The sequence below is a fragment of the Acartia tonsa genome, chromosome 8, assembly GCF_053477335.1.
Source record: "Acartia tonsa isolate MP-2025a chromosome 8, ASM5347733v1, whole genome shotgun sequence".
In the NCBI taxonomy this organism is placed as follows: Eukaryota; Metazoa; Arthropoda; class Copepoda; order Calanoida; family Acartiidae; genus Acartia; species Acartia tonsa.
In genome coordinates, this window is record NC_137267.1 from 24382322 (window position 1) to 24400785 (window position 18464).

Here is an 18464-nt window from a genome sequence, read left to right on the forward strand (position 1 = left end):
TTCTTTTAGGGTCTAGTGGTTCGATCGGTCTTAATGGATAGTTTTTATCGTAACAAAGGCATGATAGAATTGTCCTATCGATTTCAAACGTGATAAAATGATTCCTATAACAAATAGGTACAATTTAGAAAATGTTGCTGCAATAAAATCATTAAAAGAGAGTCATTGTGTCCTTTTTTAACATGGTTATATTTTTAAGTTCGTTTTATGTAATGTGTCATCCTTGTTTCTCTTAAATTAAACAGTAGACTTAAATGCATAAAGTAAAATACATCCAGAAAAATGTTTTAACTTTAAAATAGTACTAATAATTCAATATTAAACTGTATAATGGAAACTCTTCTACTTAAATATATCTCAAAGATTCATCATTACTTTATCAATAGCTAAATAAAATATTTTGTTTTAATTTGGTTTACTTAATAAAAGGCAATCATATCCAAAGAAGCACAGCAAAAAGTTGATGCAAAAACCTTCTAATTGTAAGTGTCAATGGCGGTTGGAAAGACCCTTATTACTATCATTTCTTGCCCCCAAGAAGTAATGAAATTTGGGAGAATTTTTTCTTATTTTTTTTTTTTGGGGGGGGGGTTGGTGGTGTCCCACCCCCAAGAAAATAGCGTAAAACCACCACAGAGCCACAGGTATATTGCATGAAAAGTAGAATTCAATCAGCTCAGCGGTTACCGAAATCTTAAACTTCAGACGGACGGACTGACATTGAGAAAAAAAACTTTCCATGTTGTTTACTAGAATAAAATAACTGACTGTCCTTTAAAGTCTAGTGTCATATCTTACACCTGGTTATAGAAACATATCAGGGATTCAGGGATAGGACAATTGATGCTAAATAATCAACCCTCCAAAGTCATATGTGTAAAGTTCACGCTTTGGTAGCTGATAAATTTTGGTGGAAAAAAGGGTCGTATATTAAAAATAAACAGTACTATTCTCAACCATCCCTGAAAGACATGAAAGCTTTTTTACTATTTTCTTAACTTATAACGATTACAGCAAGCTATCGTACAATCTAATGCATGAAAACAGTAAATTTGTATCTATTAGAAATATTTTAAATTGTCGAAGCAGATTTTTATTAGGTGGATGACCCTGCCAGGTTTGTTGGCATTCTGTGTCTGCCAGGATAGAGATATTAAAAAATTCCGACTTTCAGTTATGTTTCATACCCATATTTTAAAAGTCACTTAGTTATGAGAAAAAAAAACCTGGGAGTAGGGCGTTTAACGCCCCCCCCCCCCCCCCCACCTCCCCGACCGTTAACGGTTAAATAAAATAAAGTGACAGACGGCTTGAATGAGAAATAGTATAGCAGCTGAATTTGTAACTTACTTAAATATAATAACGGACTTACAGACAATGATACACTCTCTAGCTATACAGAAGCTACGATATTATTATGATTTACAACACTACCCTTTTATTACAATGCTTGCCTTTTTTTCCCTTAAAAAAATACAAAAAGATATGACTTTTTATTACAGAGCCGGAAATAAAGGATTTTTAGGGATTTTCTGGATAATTTATAGAAAAAATTAGATAAGGAAAAAGCAATTATGTCAAATTTTGTTGCATTCATGTTAGGAAGGAATTCTGTAATAGTTTTTTTTATCGCATCGTATCATCTTCTTCTTCTTTTAGCCCAGTGCTATCAACCATGATCATCATCTATTGCCAGGTTTAGGAATCTGGCGGCTGCTGGAGGATTTTTCCATAGGTCTCGGACTGTGAGGCTAGTAGGGTTGTTGTGACAGTTGAATAGGTGTTCTGTTGTATGTGAGCTGTCGCAGTTAGGACATTTATCTGCGACTGTTCCAGTTTTATCTACACGGGCCTTGAAACTGTTGAGATAAACACTGTAACCTGATCGGATTTATCGTATCATAGACAGTTTCCGCGGATATAAAAATGATAAATTATAATATTAATACCAGTTTTGTTAGCTTTGAGGGGACAAAGGTTCGATCAAACAAAACTGGTATTAATTTTATGATTTTAATTTTATTAGTCGTTGAAAATTGTCTGTAATACGATGCTTTACATGATTTCTCAGTATAGCTGGGAACCGGTTCTACTAATCTAGCGGATATTAGCTGGTTTAAAAGTCATACTGAAAATTTCTGTGCTGTACTTTGATAATTTACAAGCTGCTTTTAGCCAGGAAGGGAGTTGTTATTGGACTGTAAATTACACTGGTACCCAAAGTTTTATAAACATGGGATATCATTGATTGGATTAAAAGCTTTCAAAACTTTTTATTGGTTTAAGTAAAAGCAGTATCCAAGTTTTTCAACCAATAATTCTGAATTATAGAAGGATTATTTTTGTTTATCATCATTGGTGACATACATCGATTTTTCGCCCTTTAGTTAATCCCTTTGCTTTTATGGATGTTGTCATCCTTGTTTTATGCTGCATATTTCTAAAACCTCAGAGAAAAAAAATGTTTTTAAAAAGCCGATAATCTGTTAAAAATTATGTTTTAAAATATTGGATTGATTGATGTTAAGTCCCTAAAAAAGCTAAAAATACAAAAATGAGAATATGCATAGGTAGCCTAGCTTTAGGTTTGAAGTAAAAGATCTCTGAAATGGCTAGGATTAATGTTCCAGTATGGTTCTAATTAGCTTCTGGATTAAAACCGGTTCTAGCTCAATCTGAAAATCATAGAATTATTCTGTATTTCTTTACCAAGTCCATCTTGGTCAGCTAAATATGAATTAATTAATCCTGTAAATTTATATTTTAAATTCCGCGGAAATCTACGATGTTATAGTAACTATAAAATAGCTCACCGACAGACAGCCTATTACTATGTAAAAGTTTAGAAATAGAAACTAATGTAAAGATTTACTCTTTTCTATAAAAAGTATTTTAAAGTTGATAGATCTAAAGAGTGATTAGTCAAAGGAAACTCTTTTGCTTTTGATTATTCATAAATTATTGAAAGAAAAGTTTGACAATGGCTAAAGTAAATTCATCATATGGAATAGTTATTTATCGCATCGTATTATAGACATCTTTCCTCGGCTATTTAAATGAAAAGTTATGAGATTAAAATAACCTCCCAAAGGACCGATTTAATTTATGATTTTTATTTTAATATTCGTGGGATATTGTCTGTAATTCGATGCCTTGCATGAATTTTAGTATGGCTGAGAACCATTCTAATCCAGTGAATATTAGTCAGTTTCGAAGCCTTATTGGAAAAAATAGCAATTTTACTGAAACCAAACGTTTAACACGGCCAAACTAGGTTAGGTTATGTTAAGCAAGGGCCATGAGAGCCCGTCATGAATAATACCCTGCAGGGTTAGAAATTTCTCCAGGGGCTAGAAATTTAAAATCAAAAGTTGTTTGTTTCCATTTAAGTTTCTTCGTAACAATATATATCAGAACATAAATTTTTACTAAAAGCCATTGCAGATTAAAACAAGTTTGTTTTTGGGACTGTCCTTTCAAATGGGTGCAGATGTATATTCTTTCAAGCAGAAAAATATCAAGCTCATTGTCACTTTATATCAAAGTAGCCAAAAAATTGTTTAATTTTTCAAACATGAGCATTTTTGGTTTTTGCAGACTTGACATTTATTTTTAAAAAACCGGTGGCGTGCACAGTGATTCTCTAGGGGGGTAGAACATCATAGGTGGAGGAGGGTGTTGACATCCCCCTCCTTGATTGAAAGTTTGATTTTTATAAATCTACTTATGTAAGTTAGTTGAATTTGAAAATAAAGGAATATTTGGGAAAGGAGGTAAGAGATATCAGTTGCGTACGGACGGAACTCATCTAATTATAAAAAAGGGTAGCTTTTCAAAAATACGCGTAAGTGTTAGAAACCGCAATTATAAGTTTAATACTTTTAAAACTTACTTTTGCCTGGTAACCATCCTGCGAAAGAAATCTAACCCAATGAAATGATAAAAATAAGATCAAACATGCTTTTTATACTTTTACTTCTACATTTAATGTTTTTAAAAGCTTTTTGTTACAAATGTAAAGATTAAAACTATTTTTTTTGTTGAAGGGGTAGTTTGGAATGGATTACTGTCCACTAGTGGATGGGTACAAACTAAAAGATTTATTCTGGCCTCCTTGATCTTTCTTATATAATAATAATAGGATGTCTTTGTGTAACGAAAGATCTATACCTGAACCTGAACCTTATACTAGACAATTGAATGTTAATGTGTCTGTCTGTACACCAACATCTCATTGACTAATTTAACCTTTTCTTAATAATATGAAAAGTAATAAGAGGATGTTTAATAGTTTATATGTCCGTCTGTAATAAAAGATCTTTGTAACAGCTGGACCTATGTGACTCCCCTTTATAATTTACTCCCTACAATTAAAAAATCATTGTGAAGCTAAAGTTAAAGGCAGTTTATCCCTCTCACCCCCCATCCCACTTTTAAAGAGTCCATACAGTTACTTTTGCTCAATCATGGTTAAGTTAAACTTCCTACAGACAATCATGTGATTTACTCCTGTTAATTAATTAAGGCATTATCTCTACTCCTATTTTTTCTACCAAAGTAACGCATCTGACATAGCAGTAACAAATATAACGAATACATCATTCTATGAATATTTTTTTCCTGCATTAAAGAATATATATAAAAAGGCAAAAATATGTATGTAATCTTTGAAAAAAGGAATGTTCATATTAAATCTTATTGTGTTAGGTATTCTTGAAAACCAACCAATACAGCAAATAAGCTATTAAAAAATCTACAAATGTTTTAACAAGCGTAGTTTTTTAATTAAACCTAAAAGCTACGCCCCTAGAGGCCCCTAAGGGCACTTAACACAAGTCGACTCTCCACTTTACAACATAAGTTGTTTCTGGGGTCGATTTCTCTTGGGATGATAGAGGTATAAGTAGTTATAACCATTCTGAGGACCTTTGAGAATCTTCACTCTTATGAAGAGCTATATCTGTTCTGCGGTTAGCGAGGTCATTCATTACAATCAGAAAGACAGACACCCTGTTACTTTTTTAAAGCATACTAAAGATTTGCTAACACTTAAAGTTTAATTCTCTACTTTTAAAAAAATCAAAGCATAAAGGCTAACATAATTCATATGTAAGAAATTCTTTTGGGCATTAACAGTCCGGGATTTAACAAGATTCAGGAAAAAGACATTTTGTCTTGGACAGGAACATGTTTTCTGAAAAAAATGTAATGAAAACATATTGTATATTTCATCTGTTTGACATTTTTATGATTTTCGAAATAATTAGAATTGAAATTATTGTTTATTATTCATGTTACTGTGCAGTGATGTTCTATTTTATGGATTTATTATTACTGGACACCAGTAAGTGAAACTTGTAATTGGCTAAAATAACGATCCTTCCCCAATCCACCCCTTTACCCCATTCCCTCTTGTCCTACTGACCAATAAATGAGTTCCATGTTAGCGACAATTTTCTCCTGTCATAGTATCAATTGAAATAATACATCATTTGGCAAATATTATTAGTGTAGGATTTCTATAATTACGTCTTAAAATAAGGGAAGTCCATATTAATTATCTTTCTTATGAAAATTTTACATCAATTAGAATCAAAATTTAGTTTTTCGAAAGTCATGTTACTGTTATATTTTGCTTTTCAGTTTAACTATCTTTTTGACTGTGTATTTTTTGGCGTTCCTTCATTGCCACAAAAATCAACAATAACATTGTGTATCATATACCCAAAAAGACAGTAAATTAAAACAATTGCGAGCAGGCAAAAAAGCTCCCCAACGCTGGATCCAGGTAGTTATCTGGATTATATACTTATATTTTTTATTAAAAAGGCACAATAGCAAATAAATTAATGTAATTTTAAATGTGAGAGTGGGACAAACGGCAAAGGAGCAGCTTGTCCTGTTAAAATAATATGTGGTTCTTAAAATTAAACAATAGAGATAATCTAGAGACACACCCTCTAATCAGTCAATAGGAAAACAGTAGAGGTACCTTTCAGACATTTGTTTAAATTGTGTACAGATTTTTGTAGGAAAGGGCATATTTTTTTTCATTTCGTTCGCATAATAAGTCAGCTGTAAATAGGCGCATTTCTAAAGATAAAGCTTATTTAAAGTAAACTTTAACGTGTAAAATCTATTTCCTATATAGTGTCAAGCACATGACAAAACCCATGATAAGTTAGCTTATAAAGACAAATAAATATGCCTGTCGAAGATCTTTATAGTGCCTATAAAAAGACGTCATACAATACCAATGACAAATGATAGGCCAATACACAGGCATGCCAGTATACATTTTAATTGACCAATTGTAGACCAGTATGACGTCACTATTAAAACCATCGTGTTTGTCTGCTAAGGAATCCCTTTTAAAGTTTGGCGAAATTTGAGGTCAGATGGACGATCTAGAAATATTATGTCTATTAATGTGAAATATGTGCGGAAATGTGTGCACACCGTATTTTTATGTTATGAAAACACAGCTGTATTTTTATAATTTTCATCTCAACACTTTTTATAATCTTACTCTAGTTACCTCAATACATTGCGGGAGTATTCATACAATATATCTAAAATTAATTTAAAAAATAAAAACAGTTCAAATAAACGTAAGGACTATTTAGTTATAGAGTTGGCACGTATGTAAGATAAATACAGATTTTGAAGAAATTTATAAACAAATTTTGAAATTATTTTTACAATTCTAATAAACTATTGTCGACAATATAAGTTGTTATTTTCCCTTTTATGTATTGGTAATTGCGTTTATCCAGTAGGAGGGGAGGGGATGTAGTTATATTAGCCCGCTATAAGTTTCACTTAACTAGAGAACATTAAAATCTGGTGTATGTTTAAGTAATAATAAATCTATTTATCTGTAGCACAGTTTAATAATTTTATTTTTTTCAAAATTTGATTGTTGTGTTACTTGTTAATGAACAAATAGCTCATGTTATTATTACAAATATATAATATTATACACAATAGGTAAGTCATTTTTTGCTTGACTAAAACTGCATTTTTAAAAAGAGGTTTCGTGAATTTATTTTGCTACATACGTTTATAATTAGCGCAGCAACATTGAACTAGCAATTTTTTGAGAAAAAAAACTGCTTAATCCGAATAACAAAGTAACATGTTATCCGTGTGTCTGTCTGTCTGTGTGTGTATACCAAAGGATCTCACTAAACTCTGAAGCGGTATGGTTCTCCTTTACAATGTAGCTTCGCATAGGTCCTGGGAAGATTTATATCTATTAGGGGAGGGTAATACCATCCTCCTAAGAGAAATCGCCTCTAGATTTTTTAAATATTTTTCTTTATAAAACTAAAATACAAAAAATCGGATAGGTCGATTTAACCCAAGTGCACTAGTGGCGTCTCATCTCTTGTAATGCGTATAGGTTGTAAGTAAAATACTTAATGACATACAGACATACGAACAAACCCTAATTCAAGAATATTTTTGTTACTAAGAACAGACTATTTTTTAGACATTTGATAAAAATTTTATATTTGTTGCATAATAATTCTAATTTATTTTTACTCAGTGCAAGATTTTCTTCAATTGAGAAAAAGTTGAATTTGAATTTACAACGAGGTTTCCATTTCAAATGAAATCATCCTTTTTTTCTCGAGATTTTAGTTAGCAACGCAAAAAATAAAACAAACATATTGAATTATTAAGAACTAGTGGATTCGATATAGGGTCTAAACACGGGGTTGGGGTAAGTTCCCAAAATCTGATGGTCTAACAAATAATTTAGCGGGTCTTTTTCCAACCCCCCGAAAATATCAAAAAAGTTTAAATGGAATATAATATGTAGTTTTATGATAAAAAAAGGTATAAATGAAACGGCAACCCTTTTTCTATTTTCCAATTTGAGGTGAAACTCATTTGATGATTGCTAAAGAGTTCAGGGGGAGCTCTAGCATTACAACAAAAATATGCAATATGAAGACTTTTTAGTCAAGGAAAGATTTTGGATTAAGCGTTGACACTGAAAAAAGGATACATAAAAATATTGATCTAAGGATGGTTTTGAGCTATTTCTCAAAACCTCTCTTAGTGTGTATAACTATGTCAAACATAGGCATACTTCTATGGGAGATACTGATCCATATTTTCAATTAAAATAATAAATTATAAGGCATCATTTCATTTGTTTATTGGGTTTTGCTATTTTATGCCCCGAAAAATGTCTGCTGTTTGCTACCACTGTAAATTGCTAATTGTGGGAGAGTTTCATTTTTTTCAACTAATTTCTAATAGGAATGGATTCTAATGTTCTAAAGGAGAAAAATGAATGAGTTAAGCAGCATAGACGAAGTATTTACTTAGTTTATCCTTTAGCAAGTCTGTGTAAAAATTTACTTAAAATAGTTATATATCGCATTGTGTTATAGACAGTTTTTCACGAAAAGGAAAATGAAAAATCATATGATTGTTCGAGAAAAATTGTCTATAATATGTTGTGATACATGATTTTTATACAATAGACTGCATATTTTAAACAAAATTTGAACTTAGTTTGTCAGTTTTACAGTTACAGAATAAAAATATAGATAACAACCAAGTAGACTTTGACCGCGGCATTAGCCTAATGTTAATATATCGAGTTAGGACGTTAGAAATTATACCTACAGCTGCTATGTCAGGCGCATGGCAATAATAGTAAACATTAGGGGGCATATTTTGGCCCTTATATGGAGCAAATCAATACCATGCGCAGTTAGAACTTCCAGACAAAGGTCGTGTAATCAAATGCTTAGTTGTCTTTGGGCTTACATTATACCCAGGTGCTTGGACAAAAGAAGACTTTTCTCCTTGTAGTTATCTAGTAGAAATTGATTGTATAAAAGATTATTTAAATTCAGGCCTGAATATGATATACTTTAATTTCATTCCATCTTTAAAAGGACATAAATAATAATAAAACTGGCGAATGCTTAAATGCTAAAGTCTACTTTATGTGCCTCTATATAATTTGTATGTAAAATAATCTTTTGTACTGTGTATTTAAGTCATCATACAATGTTGAAAATGCTAAAGATAAAATATTAAAATTTTTAAAAATGATAACACTAAACATTGAAAAGAGAATGGGAATTACCTTGGCCCATCAACAGGCAAAAATAATTACCTACCACATTCTATACAACAAAAGTCGTGTAATCAAAGGGTTAGTTAGTTGTTGGTTGCGAGTCTGGACCACACTGCGTCATACAAGAGACTTTAAAATTGGAACCTACTTCTCCAACGTTAGGTACGTGACATTAATAGCAAGAACAAGGGTAATTCCTTGGCCCTTTAGCAATTCATTACCATGTACAGTTAGACTTGCAATCAATAGGTTGGTTGTCAAGTTGGTGTTTGGATTTTAGTTAGCTTCGTTTGTTGGACTTGACATTGTAATTTCATGGAAGGACAAAAGCTTCACCCATAGAGGTAAAATTGTTTTCCATTTGCTAAAATAGAATTGACAATTCCCGTTGTTTGCTCGAAACTTATTTTGCGAGGGTGGCGGCAAAAATAAATATAAAATAAGACACAACTTGCAAAATATTTTCCATGATAAATCTGTTCATATTCTTAAAAATAATTTATATCAAACTCGATTATGTTTGGTCGAGATGTTTAGTATGTAATTTTATAACTCCTTGGGTTGACTTAATAACAAAACAAGTATGACAACATCATAACAAGCATAGCATAAAAATATTTAAAATAGTAACAGGATGTCCGGCTGTCTGTCGGCCTGTTTGTCCTCTAAGATCACGTAAACGACTAAAAAGACCATACCACAAGTTGCAGGCAAGTTTCAGATTGGTCCAAGTAAAATTTTGAACTATGTGAAAGGGGCGGAAGGGGGGGGGGGGGTACATGACCCACACGTGTGATGGGAAGGGGGGATAAGCCACTAGTAATTTAATAATATTAAAAGCCTTAATCGATAAACGCCAAAAAGGCACAACTTATTAAAGTTCGTATTTAGGACCTTAAGATTGACGAAAGTCGTATAAAAAAAGGTTGGCTATCTTAAAATTTCGCAACGTATCTACCCAAAAATAACCCAATGCGCAAATATGAACTATTTTGAGCCCAAAACTGTTCCAAACACTTCATGAGAAAATAGAGATATTTTACAAAATTAGAGATCTGATTTCAAAATTCAATGGGTTTATAATAGATTACTCAGAAACGGAGACAATATTTGTATAAAAGAATAAGGAAAATTATATTCAGAAGAGGAACAGCGAAAACATGTTCCAAAAATTTTGAATTAAAAAAGCATAGTATATCTTAGTACAAAAGTAACAGGATGTCTATCTATCTCTGTGTGTCTGTAGCGAAGGATCTAACTAACATTTGAACCGATAGGGTTCTCCTTCATTGTAACGTTTCTTATTGATCCAAGAAGGTTTATACCTGTTTTGGGATATTATACCTTCAACCTTCAAAGAGAAATCGCCCCTTAATTTTTTTTTTAAAGTGGAGAGTCGGGCCTATTTTTTCCCCATTTTTTTTCAAGAGCAACTTTAGGGGGTCTAGTTTAATACTTGAACGTATTTACATACATCAAATTACTTATTTTTATAGGATTTTTGTCTCTATTTTCGAAATTACCCCTTTTATATCCGAAGTACCACTTTACCCAAACAATACAATTTTTCTATAAAAAAAATATTTTCCCCAATTTTTTATAGGTTTTTTTTATACAATAAACAATACATTTTGCCAAAACTAATAACTTGTTGTGAAAGATAAAGAAAGATTTATAAATCAATTTTGTTTTATTATTTTATAGCCAGTCAGCCCCTCCCCTTTCCTTCCGATTCTATTTATTTTTTGTATCTTTTTAGTAATGTACCTGCTCTATATCTAGGGTATGTCCGTCTATTTGCACTTCTGAACGGCTGATTAAGATATAAAAACCTGTTTTTTTTCTCCTAACAATTGGGTATGTTTGATCATTTCAAAACTTAGGCATATGTTTTACCACTATTTCTTATCTTATGTGATATCAAAGAAATAAATTTTTTGTGTAGGGTATGTTTCAACATAGATTGACGTTGGCTGTCATACCAATTTTTGATCATACTTTGACTGCATGTCTTTGGTTTTAATTTAGCTATAGAATATTTATTTTTTCGCCACATTTACACTTCGTTACTTATATTCATCCTTTTGGTGCCAGGATACTATCCTTGCGAGGCTCTTTCAACTTTTACTTAACCTAACTTAACCTTAATAAGCAAAAAGGCGTGTTTTTATAGTTTGCTTATGGTCCAGATCGATTTCAGGGAAGCTTTTTAAATCCCTTTCCATTAAAAAAAAATACGTTTTTTGTATGTGATGGACATATGAACATTATTGTCCTTGTTTTAGTAAATGTCCAAATGGCCTAAAATTATGGTTTGTATTGTCCGTTTGGCCTACCAGGGGTTAAGAGCAATTGGAGTTCAGACATTACTGCTGTTATTATAGCAACATAAAAATATTTTAATACTAGAATTGTTTCTTGTAAAAATAAAATATTATTAAAATTAATGGCCTAAAATGACATCTATCAAACCCCAGAAGTCGACATAAATTATGTAAATTTCAGCTTTAGGTTTAATATTGGACATCATGTCGACTTGAATGTAAATCAAATTAGTTTGTGAGACATTATGTCTTCCTTGCAAAAATCCAACAGCAAAACTCTTTCTGAGATATGAAGTGACATGTTTTGGGCTAGTTGCAAAAATTTGCTGTTTTGTCGGGCACTTTAAGCAATCAAGAAAAGTTTAAAATTTTTTCAGTTTTCCCACATTAAAGGAAATCAATGGGGGAAAATTGAGTGGGTAAACACAGGGATATATGGATAGGTAAATGCTTAAAAAACGATTTTAAGCCGGAACATTAACAATTACGCTATTGGGTTAGAGTGACAGATATGTTATCTGTTATAATATTTTTTTACAGCATCGTATTATGGACAGCTTTCCATGGTCCAGGCTACCAAAACTGGTATCAATTTTATGATTTCATTTTAGTAATCAAGGAAAATTGTCTGTAATACGATGCTATACATGATTTATTAGTATGCCGGAGAAAAGGTTCTAATCTTGCGGATATTAACCGGTTTCGAAGCCATACTGAAAAATATAAATACCCAATTTTTAGCTAAAATATCTATATCCTTTTAGCCCTGTATGGATGGAACTAAAATGGAGCAAAAACTGTGAATTCAAGGGTCACACGGGGGAATTATTTTAACCCTTTCAAAGTTAAGCGGTATTTTTCTGTCAATCTTTCTTAAAATTGATGAAATCATGGTATAAGCCATTATAAGCTGAAGCCAATGGATAATAATTTAATCTTTATCCTAATTCTTTCATGTGTAAATATTGAAGTGCAGATTAGTTTAATGTGTCTGGCCCTTTCCTTCCATAATTTCGCACTAAAGTTAAATTGCAATTTTTAAGGGGTAGGATATTTATCTGTAAGTATAAGCCAAGTTCTTCATATGGGTTGTAGTAAGTTTTTTTCCTTTAATCTTTTTCTTATATGTAGGTTAAACTCCCCCTTCCCTTAAAATAATACTTATTTTCGCAAAAAAATTCTGATATTAATGGATTTAACCCACCCCCGGGCCCCCCCCCCCCCCCCCAATCATAATTATTACAATAATTAAATTCATAGATTCTTTAAAAATAGTTGAATACTAAATATGTTTATATTATGTTTATAATATTATATCAAATATGTAGTTCGATTTTAATAGACAAAAATTCATAGCTTTCTAAGACATATTTTTTATCAAGAAATTAACAAAAATTGAATTAGAATAATGAACAGTTTTTGTTGGGCCAAAATTTCTAAAAATCCGCCTCATTTTCATGATTTAAGGGAAGAAACTCCGGCCTAATTATCATTCTAACAATTGAGTAGCCAACAAAAATCCAGCAAAAAGAAAATTATAGTTTTTAGGCATCAAAGGGCAAAAGAGTAGGTTGGGTGGATGGAGAGGGGGGGGAGGTATTGATTTAAAGGGACAAAATGGATAAGAGAAAGGGTAGTTAATGCCCCAAAAATGGTAAGGAAAAGGAATTTAACAAGGATGACAACATCCAAAAGTGGTAAAGCAAAAAAAGTTAGAAAAAATGAAAGATTAAAAATTTATTAAAAACCACAAAATTTTTTTAATTTGTAACTTTATCGATAGAACAAAAAATGAGTAGATTATTTATAGGAGACTTATAGAGGATCTTTACAAAAGTTACAGTCGTCTATCTTAAATAAAAACTTGATTTCTTTTCAGAGGATGGTGGTACCCTCTCTTAGAATAGCTAGAAACCCCTAAGGGACCTATTAGAAGCTACATTGTAAAGGAGAACCAAAAGTATGTTTCAGACAGGCTGACAAACATTCAAAAGTACCTTTCTAATATAAAGTAGCTTCGCTACTAAAAAGCAGGGTAGGTCTAAGGTCAGGAAAAGGTTGAAATGAAATAAAATGAAATAGTGAGAAAATCATTATTTTACTCTCATTTAGAATAAATATAAACTTCAATCTAAAACTCTACACACAAATAAAGAAGAAATTCAGCAACATTACAAGAATAAAAAAAAGAGAGAATCAAACAAAGATAAAAAGAAAGACAAACGAAAAAGAGAGAGATAGCGCACGGGGAGAAAAAATAATAAAATTGAAAGTAGAACGATGTCTGCCTCTCTGTTCAAGATTCGCTTGTGACATAATGAAATATCTTCCCAGAAAATCATTATTTCAAAAATGAATAAGGTAAAAAATAAAAAAATAAAACTACAGAAACAACAAAAAGATGAATAACAAGGATGACAACATCCATAAAAGCGAAGCACTGAAACGTTAGGACAAACGGACATTAACACTTGTATAGTATCTGAACTGAAAAATCGGAACATAAATGTATAAATGTCGAATCAAAATTGTAGGTAAATTTGTTGAAAAACTGCTTAAAAACAGGATAATGTTTATGGACATACTTACATTTTTGGACTTGATTATAGAGTTGCTTCGCTTATAATATTGTTCTTTGTTGTCCCAGGAATCAATATACCAAAAATCAGATCAAACGGATAATTAAAACACTTGAAAATTTGTTGTTAAAAAAGTAGAAAAATCAAAATGTTTAAAATGGACGTACGGACATTCTGGTAATGATTATAGAGTTGCTACGCTTTCTAAATCGTACCTAACTACTACAGGAATCATCATGCAAAATTTGAAATCGATAGGACAATGCTAACATGCCTAAATTAACGAAAAAAGCTATCCGTTTGTGACGTACGGACGGACGGACCGACCCTAATTATAGAAAAGCTTCGCTTTTAAAAAGTATAAAAATTGAGCGTGATATAATAATTGAGATATTTAGCTACCGAAATTGAAAATTACAACCTGTCTAAAATTTAAAGGGTTTTTGTACCAAATTCCTTCACAAATTGAAATTTTAGGTTATAACATTTGATTGTTTCATTTAAAGTTTTTATGGTGAGCTTATATTTTAAAAGATAAGAGAGAGACTTTTTAACATGTTGGTTGTGACGCGGTTTGGGCTGAGACTCGAATCCATCACCTTCGACGACGATTTCATGGACATTAGAGAAAAATGTTAAATAACTGTATCTCCCCATCGCAATCGTCTTGTGCAACCTTTCTATTGGGTCATTGAAAATCAACCAATGGTATCGCTTATATTACACAGCTAAGTAGCAGAAGATAATTTAGAAGCAGACGAAAGAGGTCTTTTAAAAATGAAGGGAGGTAGTTGTCTGTATATACATCTATACTATAGATCTGTTTCATGGACGATCATGGTGATTACAACCCCACGTGTGGTTAGACTGTTGGGCGGATAGATAGACGTACGAATATGCCCAAATCATAGAGAATTTGTGCTACAAAACAGCATTGCAATTGTACTTTACCAATAAAATAAGTTTATTTCATGGTATTGATTCTAAAAAAGTTTGATGAAATATTTAGAACCCCATAAGGCTTATGACTATGACACTGTACCGCCATCAGGCCTTCTGGTGGTTCAAAAGTCAAGGATAGCTAGTATTGTTTATGTTAATACACCTATCAGACAACTAACCCTATGGGGGCAAGACAAGTTGGGAATTATAAGAGCCAAGATATTCATGTTTTACGTGTCATACGCCGGATATAACAGCACTGTGTAACATGGTTAGGTGTCTCTATTATGATGAGGTATTCCCGAGACTCTAATCCGACACCTCCCTGCTTTTTAACAGCGAAGCTTTTTTATAATTAAGGTCGGTCCATCCGTCCGGAACGGATAGCTTTTTTCAATTTCAAACTTTGCATGAAGAGTTCTTTAGTAGTCAGGTACGATTTAGAAAGCGTAGCAACTCTGTAATCATCACCAGAATGTCCGTACGTCTATTTTGAGCGTGTTGATTTTTTTTACTTTTTCACCAACTAATTTTTATGTGATAATTATCCGATTGATTTGATTTTTGTTATAATGATTCCTGGGACAACATAGAGTTCAATATTATAAGCTAAGCAACTCTATTACGAAGTCCTAAAAATGTAAGTATGTCCATAAACATTATCTAGTATCAAGCAGTTTTTCAACAAATATACTGACAATTTTGATTCGACTCTTATTCATTTATATTCTGATTATTCAGTTCTGACACTATACAAGTGTTAATGTCCGTTTGTCCTACCGTTTCAGTACTTAGCTTTTATGGATGTTGTCATCCTTGTTTATTCATACTCATGTTGCAGTTTAATATGCTGTAATTATCTTAAAAGATGGAAATATGCAACATGGACTTATATAATCATCAGTATTTGTATTTAATTAAACCAAGACTTAATAGAAAAGGTTTATAATTTGAGAATCAACCCCTGTCCCCTAACATAGACACATATGTGTATGACTAAGAAATTCATCACCCATCTAAATGCATCTGTGCTTTGCGGCCAAATCATGGATAAAATTTTATCATAGATCAGAATGAAGTAACGAAGAACCAAATTTAGGTATATCCATTCCCATATAAACAACCCCTTAAATAGTGGATGTAAATATTCATTTATTTCCCGGGTATGATCATTTATATCCCGGGTATCATTTTTAGAAGATTTTAAATTTTTTTTTGGAAGATTTTAGAATTTTTATTAATTGCTAAAAGAAAGAAAATAATCTCCTTTTTTCATATTTATAATATTTTTTGAAAAGAACACTTATTTTCAATAAATATATTATTTAGCATAAAAGTGAGTTTTTGTTTAAATGAGAAGATATTCCTGTCCAGTTTTTTGTTTAGGAATGAATTCCTAAACAAAAAACTGGACGGGAATACCCCATTTTAGACAAAATATTTGACAAAGTATTCCCATCAATCAGAAATTATAAAAGGATTTATTTGTCTAAGTATAGTCACTTATAAACAGATATAGGATATACATGGATATATTGACATATGATAATATTGAGTACATGAAAATCTGGTGCAACATCCAAGTAATATATTGATTAATTTATGTGGTCAATTCCTTGATGAATAATTTAAAAATTTTTAAAAATCAATGTTGCAAAATAAATAGAACAGACAACTAACCCTTTAAATAAACAACCTTGTCTGAAATAGCTATTCATGATATTTAAATGTTCTAGGTAAAAATATATAATGAGTGTAGTGCTAATAAGATAAATTAGTAATCTAGTTAGATTTTATTTTTAGTAGCGAAGCTACTCTATAATTTGAAATGTCTGTCTGTTCTTATGTCCTTTAGAAACATTTTGGGGGAAACATGATTTTCTCGGCTTCTATTCAAGATAGATAGCTGAAATTTTTACTGAAGATTCATATGACATACACCCATCTAATCTATACATTGTTTTGTACATCTGTTTGTTTTTTGGGGTGCTAGATCGATTCCTAGATTTTAAAGTTTTCGTGATTTTCTCAACTCCTTTTCCAAGATAGAGGGATGAAATTTTTCAGGGATTAATTAATTTTACATTCTACATATTTTCACTAAGTTAAGATTAAGTTAATATTTGTGTATTAATTGGGGTGCTAGATCGATTCCTAGATTTTTAGGTTTTTGTGGTTTTCTCTAATCCTATTTAAGATTGATCAGGTATTGAATATGATCATATTCTACATATTTCCATAAAGTTTCATTAAGATTTGTCTATTAATAGCGGTGCAAAATCAATTCCTAGATTTTATTTTTTGTGATACTTCATCTATAAAAGATTTCTAGAATATGGGGCAAAATTATGTTTAATCATATTTCCAATATATCAAGTAATACTTCATCTACATATGAAATATTTCTAGAATCTTTTGTCAAATTTGATTATATTTTCAATTTATGATACAATACTTCATATGTGATAGATTTATAGAATCTGGGATGAAATAATATTTAATTATATTTCCAATACATGACAAGATACTTCATCTATGACATATTTCTAGAATCTGGAGTAAAATATTATTTGATTATATTTCCAATACATGACAAGATACTTCATCTATGACATATTTCTAGAATCTGGAGTAAAATATTATTTGATTATATTTCCAATACATAATAAAATACTTTATCTATGAAATAATTTAGAACATGAAGTAAAATCATATTTCCAATATATGTTATGATAGTTGATCTCTGAAAGAATTCTCGAATCTGGGGCAAAATCATTGCAGTGCTGAAATAATGCAAGTTGGTGCTCTTTAATGCATTGTGGTGGGATTCTTATCAAACATTGGGGATGCGGGATTTTTAAGGGATTAGACAATGAACAATAAATTAATGTGCATTGTAGATCCCCTTTGTTGAAAAACAATTTTACCCCATATCTAGATAAAATCATCGATAGAAAAGTTTTGGGGTTAAAGGGTTTTTAACCTATCTATTAAAGATATTTTTAAAGTACCAAAAGTTTTCAAGCCATTCAATGACAAATCCTGTCTGTAAAACTTTGGGTACCAGTGTCATTTACATTCCATTGTTCCCTTCCATCCTGTTGGGGATTTTAAAAACTGTTTGAAAGAGGGGGGGTGGGGGGAGGGTTGAAAGCCCTAATCTTAATGAGGATAAAGAGATAAGCAATATGTATTAAAAGTTCACATTTTAGAAGATTTATTAACTTTTACGGTTCGATCTAAATAAGACTTTATACCTATTTTGAAGTCAATCCCTGAAGAGAAAGGCAATTGAAATAAATCTTTAAATTTCTATCATAAATTAGAAAATTCTACAAAAATCTATTTATTTATCCTCTTATTTGTGGTATGAGATGGAGTAATGCAAATTCAAATGAATAAAAATGCATGGTGGGCTCTCAGACAGGGAGCAAGGTTCTTCTTTTTTAAGTAGTAATACTACTGTCCGAAAAGTTTTAAAAGAAAGGAAATTTTCTTGGCTTCTAATAAAGA